General features: G+C 37.3%; 1 non-coding gene across 1 annotated transcript; it reads left to right on the forward strand.

Moving 5' to 3' along the window:
* Positions 1–2503: 2503 nt before the first annotated feature.
* On the forward strand, positions 2504–2606 carry LOC113189967 (U6 spliceosomal RNA). Its single transcript, XR_003301711.1, has one exon. It is a non-coding gene; the product is annotated as a U6 spliceosomal RNA (small nuclear RNA).
* The last annotated feature ends 5694 nt before the right edge of the window (positions 2607–8300 follow it).

Here is an 8300-nt window from a genome sequence, read left to right on the forward strand (position 1 = left end):
TGTTCTGGTTCAGGTTATCTTCTTGGCTTCAGTTTTCTCCTCTGTAAAATAAGAATGATAAATGTATCATTTCTTGGATTATTGTGAGTATTACCCAGAATGACAGAGGTAAAGCATAGCACCTAGAACTGAACAGCTTCTCAATATGAGTCTGCAATTATCATCTCTTTAAGCACCCTTATTTCTCACATGGGAAATCTGAAGCACAGAGAAGTCAGGCATTCTGCTCAAGGGTTAGAACCAGTATTAAATGCCAGGCAGTCTCCAAAGCCCACCCTTTTTAACCACTGCACTCTCCTCTCTCTGCAGTGTCTAAACCAGTTTCAACACCATGGTCACTATAGCCACCACTGCCACTGGACTCTCCTTTTATCATTAGCACTGGATTTGAATTATTTAGTGCATCTAAGTGACTCTGGACATATGCTAGGAAAATGATGAGTATTTAAGATATGGTCTCCCTAAATTGCTGAGGCTGGCTTCAAACTTTCAATTCTCCTGCCTTGGCCTCCCAAGTTGCTAGAATTACAAGTGTGTGCAATGATGATGCCCTATCTACCATTTTCAGTTTTTAGTCTTACCAGGAGTCTCTGAATATAAAAAGTGAGTTTAAGCTGAGCATATTGGCACACACCTGTAGACTCAGCAACTCTGGAGTCTAAGGCAGGAGGATCACAAGTTCAAGGCCAGCCTCAGCGATTTAGAGAGGCCCTAAGCAATCTAGCAAGATTCTGTCTCAAAATAAAAATAAATAAAAATAAAAAGGGCTGGGGATGTGGCTCAGTGGTTACACTTCTGGGTTCAATTCCTGGTACCAAAAAAAGAAAAAGAAAGAAAGAAAGGAAAAAAGAGAAAAATCAAACAGAAAGCAAAGCTTGGTAGTTAAGAGCATGAACTTAGGAGCAGACTGCCTTGGATCTACCATTCTGTGACCTTGGACAACTACTTATCCTCTTCATATCTCAGTTTTCTCATTTGTAAAGTGGAGATAATAATTTTACCTACCTCACAGGATTAAATGATATAAAATTTATTTGGAAGTATTTATAACAGTGCCTGGCACATATTGTTATGTAAATACTACATATATTATATATTTATTTATATATATATATGGAATCTTTAATATGAATATTTGGACATGTAATTTATTTTAAAATAGTATGTTCAGATACACTAATGCTAAATATATAATAACTTTAGAACTTTTTCAAAAGAAAGAGTGGAGAGGGACAAGATATACATACAAAACACAGATGGGTTTTTTTTTTATACACATACATCTGCACCCACCAGCTATGTGGTTTTTTTTTTTTTTTTTTTTTTTGAGAGGTGTGCCTTTGAAGAGAAATGATTTATGTTTTGATTTTCCTTCTGAGCTTCCCTTCCTATAAGTTCTCCTCCCTAATACTGTGTCTGCTCCTTTGTGTCAGCCCTCACCCAGGCATTGCACCAGGGGGAGGGTCTCCTAGAACACATTCCTTGCTAACTACACTGGTGGGCCAGGCATGGCATCTGCCTGAAGTTCACTAACCCACTGAGATTGGTCCTACGTAATCTTGAAACTAGACATTTTTGTAGTATGTGAGAACTTGATTTGTTTTTATGTGGTTTTCTAGCATATTCATACCCATACCTCTGACCACAATAAGTTAATTTTGACTTAGCTACTCAGAAAAATAACTATTTCCTTCAAAGAAGTTAATGTTATCCCATTAGTCTTAGGTGGTTTCTCTTGGTTAATTTTAAAATTTGTAGTAGGTAAGTTATCTCTTGGAAGAATTTTAAGCTTTATGACACTGTGGAAAGTTTCTCTAGCTAGAACCCAGACACTTTAGAGTTTAATCCTAGTTTTGCTCCTGTGACACCAGAAGTAAGTTGCTTCACCCCTCTGGGTCCCCACTCATCACTTTCTTTTTTTTTTTTTTCTTTAAAAAAACAAAACAAAATATTTTTTTTTAGACAGGATTTTTGCTATGCTGCCCAGGATGGCCTTGAACTTGAACTCACAGACCTCCTGCCTCCACCTCTCTTGGGTAGCTGGGATTATAAGCGCGACCACTGCACCTGGCTTTTCAAATTTCTTTTTAATGGCAAATACTTTTTTATGCTCTTGCAATCAAAATCGGCTTTCTACTGAATCAGTGAAAGATTGAGGCTGGTAGTCTAATCCCTCATTTTACAGAAGAGAAAACTGAGCTAAATAGTAATGAAGTGGTTTGCCAAGGTGAGGCATCTAGCTGAGATCAAAGTCAAGACTGTGGTAGGGAATTATGCTGTGTTGTTTACTAGAGCCCCAGCTATTATGTGCCTGTTAGTTGTTATGTAACAGCAAACAATATTGTGCTTAGCTTAATACAGAATTTTTTCCTTTATTTAGACAGTTCCCTTTGAAGAAAATAAAGTCCTTGAATTTGTTGTGATTTGAGAGATTACAAGCTTTGATCTTAAGTTGTTGGTTGTCATAATTAAAACTTTGAACAGCATTAAATATCACTATAGAGTACTCATTTCAGCAGCACATATACTAAAATTGAATGATAAAGAGATTATCATGGCCCTTGAGCGAGGATGACACACAAATTTGTGAAGTGTTCCATATTTTTCAAAAAATAAATGTATAAATAAATATTATGTATAGGATAAAAATGAGTAAGACTTTCTGAAAAATGAAATAATTCAATTTGAATTCAATAATTCAATAGGAATCCTAGCATGAAGAAAAATGGAATATTAAAATACCATTATTATTTGGACCTGAGAATTAATAGGATTTCCCTTATGGAAAACAAACAACTGGGGCAGTTCTCAGGATTTAAAGGTGGTTGTTTCTGGTTTTTTGTTGTTATTGTTTTTAGTTTTTAATTTCACAGTCCTGGGGATGGAATTTAGGGCCTTGTGCATGCTAAGCAAGCACTCTACTGCCGAACTACATCCCAAGCCCTGAAGGTTTCTAATAATTAAGTGATTACTTATTAATACATTAGTAATTAGGGTTCCTGTGATACACTGTACTTTATTCTTGTATAACACTATTTATCTAAAGATTATCTTGCCTATAGTTAAGTTTCATATAATTCATTCATTTTAATTTAATTCTCTCATTTTCCAGTTAAATAAATCAAAATTTATACAAATATGATACTCTCAAAAGCTCCTGGGCTGAGGATGTAACTAGTGATAAAGTGTATGTTTTCAGTGTGTAAGAAAGCTCTAGGTTTAATCTCCAGCACCAAAAAAAAAAAAAAAAAAAAAGTCTCTCATATAACAGGAGTGATATACCATCATGCTAGGTGGCCAGTTTAGAGTGCACCAGACTCTGTCTTTCTAAACCAAATAAGCTAAGATCTCCTAGCTCCAAAGCAATCTCCCATTTCAGGCTCTCTTCCCACTCCCCCAGCTCCTGGCCAATGAGTTCAGTAGCCAGTTTACACTTAGATGCTTTTATTTTGCCTTTGAACTTTCCTAGGACCTGTGCTCAACTACTACCATCTTAGTTTCAGTCTTCTCAGGCAGAATACCTGGATTAAGCAGCAGCAGTTTAGCCAGTATCTCTGCTGCACCTGTCCTGGACAAGAGAAAGGGAGATTGGGGCACCCATTATTGCCCTATCTTGGCCCTAGTCTGAGTATAAAAGAAAGCAAGTTGGGTTGGGAATGTAGTTTAATGGTAAAGAGTTTGCCCAGCATGCACCAAGCCCTGGGTTCAATCCCCAGTAGCACGTGCACGCGCGCCACACACACACATGCACCACTAAAAGGAAGCAAGTCAAAGGCTGGTTCCTTGGACAGCAAACATTAAATTCTAAACTGGAAACTTATGACTCCTGAAAAAGAGAGGATGATAAATATTGACAAATCCTTACTGAAAGCAGGTTAACTGGCAGAGGTAGCAGTTGTATACAGCTTTGCTGCTCCAAGTGTGATCTGGTGAAGAGTGGCATCAGTATCACCTGGGAATAGTCAGAAATTCAGAACCTCAGACCCCATCCCAGACCTAATGAATCAAAATATACCTTTTAATAAGGACCCCCCACCCTAGGTGATTTGTGTGCACACTCTCTGTATTTGTCTACCAAGACTGCCATAACAAAATATCACAGATATCACAGACTGAGTGGCTTAAACATCAGAAATTTATTTGTCCCAGTTCTGGGAGCTAGAAGTCTAAGATCAAGCTCAGAAGGTTCAGTTTCTTCTAGGCATCTCTCCTAGACTCACCGATGACTGTCTTCCCTCTATGTCCTCACATGGCCTTTTGTATGTGCTCATCCTTGGTTTCTCTGTGTCCTAATCGCCTCTTCTTATAAGGACATCAGGCAGATTGGGTTAGGGGCCCCTAACAACCTCATTTTAACTTAATCACCTCTTTAAAGGCCCAATCTCTAAATACTCTCATATTCTGGGGTCCTGGAGTTAGAGCTTGAACATAAGAATTTGGAAGGAGGTGTGAGTGGCACAGTAGCAGTAGATAAGTCTGGATTGATCTGTCCTTTCCTTTGAAAATTTCCAGAGTGATCAGAGCCTGAAGAACCAGCCTCTACCTCAGAGCAAAGCCTGTCCAAGGAAGGGACATCACCTTTGTCCTTGGAAAGACCCACAGAGCACTCCTAGGCACATTCCCACCCTGCTAAGTTGTTTATCTACAAATAACAGGAGAGATCTGCTGCGCCAGGTGTCCCTGACTCAGTCAGGCTAGGTGGGGATCCATAGCAACCCCCTAGCAGCCACCAATCAGCATGAGACAGGGAAATACCTGGATGCCAGATGACCCTCCCAGTAGTTTATGGTGCTTGATAACATGATGGGAAACCATGTAGTTCAGCACGTACACCCCTCTTGGCTTAAACCAATTAGTTCAAATGAATACCCCTTTTGTACTGACCAATCACCCCTCCCCAACTTGTTCCCGCCAGTGAATGTGCTAATCATGTTTTAGAGTTGTTATTTGATTTTCCCGTGGTGTGTGATGATTTGCTAAGAGATGCTTTGATGTATGTGAAGTCCCTGCCTTCTCCAAAGAATGTATAAAACTGCTTCAAACCCTGGTCTCGGGGCCTCTCAGCTCACCAGTTGCTCTTTGTGTGTGTGTGACATACTATTATCAGATTTACAAACTTAAAGGCTAGATGCCTTCATTTATCTGTTGGTTTACCTAAGAGCCTCCTCAGGTTACCTGGTGTACCTAGAATGTTTATATCCCTTCTAAATGACCTAGCATTTCCCTAGAGGCCTTAAAGCAATCCATGTGTTTATATATTACCAACTTCTCAGCTTTCTTCCTTTGCTTCTGAGAAAGCAATCTTATTTTCGCAAGGCTGGGGGACATCTCTTGATAACTCCTAAACAGCGTTATAACCACAGACCAGTCACATGATCTTATTTAGTCTTTATAAGGACTCTGTGCAATAGATACTATTATCCCAATTTACAAATAACAAGTGGAAGCTCAGAGATGTTAAGTAATTTGTTTAATGTCACATATTTGGTAGTTGGAAGTCAGAATTTGACCCAGTTCCAAAGTCTGTGGTTTTAAGACGGGCAATATTCATACCACCTCTCTGGCCTTTTTCTCAGGCAAGCCCCAAAGCTGCTTTGCCAGCTTTTATTTATACACATGTGACTTACTTGTCTTCCTACTCCTGCATGTGGTTCAGATGTCACATGTTACCCTCATTATTATGATTACTATCATTTTCATCATTATCAATTAACACTTGAAAGATCTCATGGTGCTGATTTAATTTTAATTCCCCACATGCAATTTCTGCCTGCAAATTATTTCTTTAAATTGCTACGAATATAGTATTTCCTTTTGAAAACATGACAAACCATAAGCAGGTTATTTGTTTTAATGCTGAAAGCTTGGGAACAAAGAACTTTTTCTTCAGTTTTTCATCACACACAAAATCTAAACAATGGATGTCCTGCTTTTACACTTCAAAGATCAAGTTAAAATCCTCTCAACCGGAATAAAAATAAATCCAACGGAACTTAATCCATGGGTCTATTACTGCTCAGTGTCAAAAGCCTATGTTTTTACTGTCTTCTTTTTAAATTTTAAAATGCTAAGATTTGTTATTGGAATTTGGAATTTTGCTAATTAAACTTCAAATTGTAGAGTTATATATCATTCGGTAAATGGCAATGCAAACAAAATCGGGTGATAGTCTTCTATTTGAGTTTTGACTAATACACTTACTAGCTAGGTCACTTTAAGAATGTTACTTCCCACAACCTCTTAATCTTGCTATTAAAAATGGGTTAATCAACTCTTAGAAGAATATTTATCATTTAGAGATGGATGTCTGATGAATAAAATTATATGATAACCAACATTAGCTTCAAAATAGCCCAAATATAAGAAAAGGTGTATGGGAATATAGTTGAAACAAGATTATGTGTTGGTAACTGTTGAAGCTGAGTGATAGGGATTCATTTTACTATTCTATCTTCATTTCTTTTTTATTTTTATCTTGTTGTTGTTGTTGTTGTTGTTATTGTCATTGTTGTTTGTTTGTTTGGTACTGGGGATTAAACCCAGGGGCATTTTACCACTGAGCTACATACCCAGTCTTTTTTATTTTTATTTTGAGATAAGGTCTTGTTAAGATGTGTGGGAACTCACTAAATTGCTGAGTCTGACCTTGAACTTGAGATACTCCTGCCTCAGTCTCTGAAGTAACTGGGATTATAGGAATGCACCAACATACCCAGCTCTCTACTTTTTTTTACACTTGAAATTTTTCAATAAAAAGAATGAAAAAAAATGCCTCATAGGTTATTGTGTTAGAAAGTACATGTGAAAGCACTTTTAAATTGAAATGATAGCTACCATTTTTCAAGTATTTACTATGTATGTGCTAACTGCCACTCAGAATATTCTACTTACAGTATCTCATTTAATTATTATAGCAGTTCCATTAATTGGGTATTGTTATCATCCTAAGTTTGTACATGAGAAAAATGAGACACAGAGAATCTAAGCAACTCACCCAAGGACATAGCTAGTAAATACCAATGTCAGGATTAAAACGTTAGTCTAAGAAATATTGCCCATCACCTGGTAACCAGTTGAATAATTTCCATTAACAGTTATCATTTTTTGTGTTCTAAATATACTAGGCATCATCCTAAGTGCCTCTCCTATGTTATCTCTAATTTGTTCATTTTTTTTTTCTTTTCATTCCTCTGCCCACAATTTAAAAGCATGTGCCCTAAAATTTAGAGGAACAAAATACTCCCCTAAAGCCATTAAGTTGCAAAGCTAGATTAGGAAAATGTATACTTTTTCCAGAAAATAAAAGATCAGGAAGGCACAAAGGAGAAAGGGGGAAAAAAAAAAACCTTTATACCTGGAGCTTCAGCGTTCTAGAGAAGCCTTTGAGAAGGTGATTAAATCTCTCTACTTTTCCTCCAGGGAAAGCAAACAAAATAGACATACACAGAATTTTGTATTTAATTTCAAGAAACTTATGAGTTCTTTGAAACCCATTGATGAAACCCTAGGCTAGGTAAAAGGAGAGAGAATATCTCAGGCAGAGGTCACAGAACAATTAGAAACATAAAGGGAGGGGAGTGATTTTCTAGGGGAGCCTAGTGCCTGTAAAGAAACAGAAACCACATTTATACACACAGCAATAGTAGTGTCTATTTATTCAGCTGTCCAGGCCGAGGCCGAGGAGGCAGAGTGGTAACTTGTCTATGGAGGACACTGAAGGACACACTGTTCTTGATCTACTACTAGGATTTTTTTTTTTTTTTTTGTACCAGAGATTGAACCCAGGGGCACTTACCCACTAAGCCACGTCCCCAGCCCTTTTTATTTTTTAGACAGAGTCTTGCTAAGTTGCTTAGGGCCTCACTAAATTACTGAGGCTGGTATTGAACTTACAATTCTCCTATCTCTGCCTCCTGAGCCACTGGAATTACAGGAGAGTGCACCCAGCGGGAATTTATCTTAAAGCAAAATTCGGATAATCATTGTTTGCAACCCTAAAATATCTAAACCAAATCAACTAATATACCGTTGAAGGGGAATAAAATGGGAACAACCTAAATTTCAATAACAGAATATTAAAAATTAGGGTATTTCAAATTACTAAAATAATATACAGCCTTAAACATTGTAATTATACAAGGTCATGAATAGTAGGAGGCAGGAATCATTGGTCATCTTAAAAGCTGCCTACTATACTATTTTACATTTGCAAAAGCTGTGCTTTTAAGTCTTTGAAAAATATCTTGAACACAAAGAAAAGATTTCTGATATAAAGTTACATAAAAGTAACAGACTATAAG

This window comes from Urocitellus parryii, chromosome 4 (assembly GCF_045843805.1).
Source record: "Urocitellus parryii isolate mUroPar1 chromosome 4, mUroPar1.hap1, whole genome shotgun sequence".
In the NCBI taxonomy this organism is placed as follows: Eukaryota; Metazoa; Chordata; class Mammalia; order Rodentia; family Sciuridae; genus Urocitellus; species Urocitellus parryii.